At 36.1% G+C, this 5,785-nt stretch overlaps 1 long non-coding RNA gene across 1 annotated transcript; it reads right to left on the bottom strand.

Annotated features, from left to right (window-relative positions):
- Window positions 1-327: 327 nt before the first annotated feature.
- LOC116552163 lies at window positions 328-3,443 on the bottom strand. The gene is made up of 3 exons (XR_004269251.1): window positions 3,432-3,443; window positions 3,221-3,227; window positions 328-420 (listed from the first exon to the last, which is right to left on the bottom strand). It is a non-coding gene; the product is annotated as an uncharacterized LOC116552163 (long non-coding RNA).
- Window positions 3,444-5,785: the final 2,342 nt, after the last annotated feature.

The following is a 5,785-nucleotide window of genomic DNA, read 5'->3' as shown; positions in this document are numbered from 1 at the left end:
GGGAGAATGAATCCAAGTTGGAAAACGCTCTTCAGGATATTATCCAAAAGAACTTCCCCAACTTAGCAAGGTAGGCCAACATTTAAATCCAAGAAATATAGAGAACACCACAAAGATATTCCTCAAGAAGAGCAACCCCAAGGCACATAATTGTCAGATTCACCAGGGTTGAAATGAAGGAAAAAATGCTAAGGGCAATCAGAGAGAAAGGTCAGGTAACCCACAAAGGGAAGCCCATCAGACTCACAGCAGATCTCTCAGAAGAAACCTACAAGCCCGAAGAGAGGTGGGGCCAATATTCAACATCCTTAAATAAAAGAGCTTTCAACACGGAATCTCATATCCAGCCAAACTAAGATTCGTAAGTGAAGGAGAAATAAAATCCTTTACAGAGAAGCAATTGCTGAGAAGTTTTATTACCTTACAATAGCTCCTGAAGGAAGCACTAAACATGGAAAGCAACAACTGGTACCAGTCTCTGCAAAAATATACCAAATGGTGAAGACCAATGACACAATGAAGAAACCACGTCAACTAACAGGCAAAACAACCAGCTAGTAACAAAATGGCAGGATGAAATTCACACATAACAATATTAACACTAAATGTAAATTGCCTAAATGTCTCAATCAAAACACACAGACTGGCAAACAGGATAAAAAGCCAGAACCCATTGGTATGCTGTATTCAGGAGACCCATCTCACATGCAAAGACACACAAAGACTCAAAATAAAGGGATGGAAGAAGGTTTACCAAGCAAATGGAGAGCCAAAAAAAAAAAAAAAATAAACTAAACAGCAGCAGGGGTGGTAATCCTAGTCTCTGGTAAAACAGACTTTAAACCAACAAAGATCAAAAGAGACAAAGAAGAGCATTACATAATGATAAAAGGATCAATACAACAAGAAGAGGTAACAATCCTAAATATATATGCACCTATACAGGAGCACCCAGATACATAAAGCAAGTTCTTAACAACCTACAAAGAGACTTAGACTCCCACACAATAATAGTGGGAGACTTCAACACTCCACTGTGAATATTAGACAGATCAATGAGACATAAAATCAACAAGGATATCCAGAACTGGAATGCAGATCTGTTACAAGCAGTCCTAATAGACATCTACAAAACTCTTCACCCCAAATCCACAGAGTATACATTCTTCTCAGTACCACATTGCACTTACTCTAAAACTGACCACATAATTAGAAGTAAATCACTCCTCAGCAAATGCAAAAGAACATAAACCATAACAAGCAGTCTCTCAGACCACAGTGCAATCAAATTAGAGCTCAGGTTAAAGAAACTCAGTCAAAACTGCACAACTACATGGAAATTGAACAACTTGCTCCTGAATGACAACTGGATAAACAATGAAATGAAAGCAGAAATAAAGATGTTCTTTGAAACCAATGAGAAAAAAGACATAATGTAGCAGAATCTCTGGGACACATTTTAAGCAGTGTCTAGAGGGAAATTTATAGTAATAAATGCCCACATGGGAATCAAGGAAAGATCTAAAATCAACACCCTATCATCAAAATTGAAAGAGCTAGAGAAGCAAGATTAAAAAAAAAAAAAACTTAAACGCTATCAGAAGACAAGAAATAATTAGAGCAGAAACGAAGGAGATAGAGACAGAAAAAAAAAAAAAAAAAACTTCAAAAAATCAATAAGTCCAGCAGCTGTTTTTTTTAAAAGATCCACAAAATACACAGACCACTACCCAAACTAATAAAAAAGAAAAGATGCAAGAAAAAATGTTAAAGGGGATATCACCAATGATTCCACAGAAATGCAAACTACCATCAGTGATTACTACAAACAATTCTATGCACATAAACCAGAAAATTTGGAAGAAATACATAAATTCCTGGAGGCTTGCACCCTCCCAAGACTAAACCAGGAAGAAGTTGAAATCCTGAATAGACCAATAACAAGGGCTGAAGTTGAGGCAGCAATTAGTAGCCTACAAACCAAAAAAAGTTCAGGTCCATATGAATTCACAGTTTAATTCTACTAGACATACAAAGAGGAGCTGGTACCATTCCTTCTGAAACTATTGCAAACAATGCAAAAAGAGGGAATCCTCCCTATCTCATTTTATGAGACCAACATCATCCTGATAACCATAACCTGGCAGAGACACAACTAAAAAAGAAAATGTCAGGCCAATATCCATGATAAACATGGATGCAAAAATCTTCCATAAAATACTGGCAAACCAAATGCAAAAGCACATCAAAAAGCTTATCCATAACGATCAAGTAGGCTTCATCCTGGGGATGCAAGGCTGGTTCAACATACACAAATATATAAATCTAATTCATCACATATACAGAACCAAAGACAAAACCACATGATTATCTCAATAGATGCAGAGAAGGCCTTCGACAAAATTCAACAGCCCTTTGTGCTAAAAACTCTCAATAAACTAGGTATCAGTGAAACATATCTCATAATAATAAAAGCCTTTTACAACAAACCGACAGCCAATATCATACTGAATGGGCAAAAATTGGAAGCATTCCCTTTGAAAATTGGCACTAGACAAGGATGCCATCTCTCACCACTCCTATTCAAAATAGCATTGGAAGTTCTAGCCAGAGCAATCAGGCAAGAAAAAGAAATAAAGCATATCCAGTTAGGAAAAGAGGAATTCAAATTGTCTCAGTTTGCAGACAACATGATTGTAAATTTAGAAGACCACACTGTCTCAGTGCAAAATCTCCTTAAGCTGATAAGCAACTTCAGCAAAGTCTCAGGATACAAAATCAATGTGCAAAAATCACAAGCATTCCTATATACCAATAACAGACTAACAGGAGAGCTAAATCATGAGTGAACTCCCATTCACAATTGCTACAAAGAGAATAGAATACCTTAGAGTATAACTAACAAAGGATGTAGAGGACCTCTTCAAGGATAACTATAAACCACTGCTCAAGAAAATAAAAGAGGACACAAACAGATGGAAAAACATTCCATGCTTATGGTTAGGAGGAATCAATATGGTGAAAATGGCCATACTGCCCAAAGTAATTTATAGATTCAACACTATCCCCATCAAGCTACCACTGACTTTCTTCACAAAACTGGAAAAAAAAAAATACTTTAAACTCCATATGGAACCAAAAGAGAGCCCACATAGCCAATACAATCCTAAGCAAAAAGAATAAAGCTGGAGGCATCACGCTACCTGACTTCAAACTATACCACAAGGCTACAGTAATCAAAACAGCATGTTACTGGTACCAAAACAGAGATATGGACCAGTGGAACAGAACAGAGTCCTTGGAAGTAACACCACACATCTGCAACCATCTGATCTTTGACAAACCTGAAAAAAACAAGCAATGGGGAAAGGATTACCTGTTTAATAAACGGTGTTGGGAAAGCTGGCTAACCATTTGCAGAAAGGTGAAACCCCTTCCTTACATCTTACACTAAAATTAACTCCAGATGGATTAAAGATTTAAACATAATACCTAACACCATAAAAACCCTAGAAGAAAACCTAGGCACTACAATTCAGGACATAGGCATAGGCAAGGACTTCATGACTAAAACACCAAAAGCAATGGCAACAAAAGCCAAAATAGACAAATGTGATCTAATTAAACTCCAGAGCTAACTAAACTAAACTTAAGTTTCTGCACAGCAAAAGAAACAATGATTAGAGTGAACTGGCAACCAACAAAATGGAAAAAAATGTTTGCAATCTACCCATCTGACAAAGAGTTAATATCCAGAATCTACAAATAACTAAAACGAATTTACAAGAAAAAAAAATATAAAAGTGGGCAAAGGATATGAACAGACACTTTTCAAAAAAAGACATTTTATGAGGCCAAAAAACATGAAAAAATGCTCATCGTTACTGGTCATCAGATAAATGAAAATCAAAACCACACTGAGATACCATCTCTCACCAGATACCATCATTACCATTTAATTATACCACTTAATGGTAATTAAGAAAAAAATCAGGATGCTGGAGAGGATGTGGAGAAATAGGAACACTTTTACACTGTTGGTTGCAGTGTAAATTAGTTCAACCATTATAGAAGACAAAGTGGTGATTCCTCAAGGATCTAGAAATAGAAATTCTGTTTGACCCAGCAATCCCATTATTGGGTATATACCCAAAGGATTATAAATTGTTCCATTATAAAGACACATACACATGTATGTTCAGTGTGGCACTGTTTACAATAGCAAAGACCCGGAACCAACCCAAATGCCCATCAATGATAGACTGGACAAAGAAAATTTGGCACATACACACCATGGAATACTATGCAGCCATAGTAAACAACGAGGTTGTGTCCTTTGTAGGGACATGGATGAACCTGGAAACTATCATTCTCAGCAAACTGACACAACAACAGAGAGCCAAACACCTCATGTTCTCAATCATAAGTGGGTGTTGAACAATGGGAACACATGGGCACAGGGAGGGGAACATCACCCCCTGAGGTCTGTTTGGGGTTGGGGGCTACAGGAAGGACAGCTGGGGATGGGTGGGTAGGGGAGGGATACCACTGGGAGAAATGCCCGATGTAGGTGACAGGGGGATGAAGAGAGCAAACTACCATGGCATGTGTGTACCTATGCAAGAGTCCTGTAAGATATGCACATGTACCCGAGAACTTAAAGTACAATTAAAAAAAAAAAAAAAAAGGTTTAATTTACTTGGTTTTACATGGCTGCTGTGGCCTCAGGAAACTTACAATCATGGCATAAGTGAAGGGGAGGCAAAGCATATTTTACATGGCAGTAGAGAGAGAGAGAGAGAGCAGGGGAAACTGCCACTTTTAAACCATCAGATGTCATGAGGATTTCCTGGATATGAGTTAGGAGTTTATCTTTGAATCTAAAAAAAGGTGTGTATTTCTTCAGATTGACCAGAAAGCTGTGGGATCTACCCAAGATTACATCAAAAGGTAGAAAAAAAATTTTATTTGTGTATCCACAATAGATTTAATTCATTCAATGAACAAGTTATACTCACTCAAAATTTTAATAGTTTAATGTTATTATATTATTAGCAACATGATTATTTGGGACTAGCAGAGAATATATACTCATTTATAACAGATTTAATCTTCCCTGTGATAGGTTGCAGTGATGGGGAAAAAAGAATCTTTGCTCTTATTAATCTGTAGCTCTCTCAATGACATCATTTCATACAAATTAAAAAAAACTCCATAAAGTAGATAAAAATAATAAATGTTACTTACTTAAATATATGTGTTAGGAATTATACACAGTACTTTAGAATTATTATCAGTTTTTAACCTCACAAAATAATTTATTTTATTTTTTACATTTTTGTTACAAATATGAGAAATGTATTTTTTTCTTCCATGTTTTCTATAACGATATCTTTCTGGATGCGCAAGTGACAAGCAAATTCTATATCCCAATAAAAGCTTTACATCAAGGTTGTACTGGAAGTTAAACTCATTACTTTAGAAAGGCATGAATGTAATTAGGGCTTGGCTATCTGCATTTCTTTTAAATTATGGGACCAAATATCATACACAGAAAAATTAAGTGAATGAACTTGTCACAAAATGAAGAATGTAGTGATAGATACACTTTTAGAAATATCTTACAAGCCGTGTGGCAAAGAATCACTTTGTTTTTATTTTGCAAAGAATTTTTGGAATGGGTTAGTAATGCATTGTACATATAACTAGAGGAAGCTATAAACAATATGTATGCAACACAAGACAGCAGTATTTATACCTCATGTCACTTAAAATACCACTAATT

This window comes from Sapajus apella, unplaced genomic scaffold (assembly GCF_009761245.1).
Source record: "Sapajus apella isolate SASKATOON/1434 unplaced genomic scaffold, GSC_monkey_1.0 scaffold11, whole genome shotgun sequence".
Taxonomy (NCBI): domain Eukaryota; kingdom Metazoa; phylum Chordata; class Mammalia; order Primates; family Cebidae; genus Sapajus; species Sapajus apella.
This window is presented reverse-complemented; position numbering and strand designations above follow the sequence as displayed.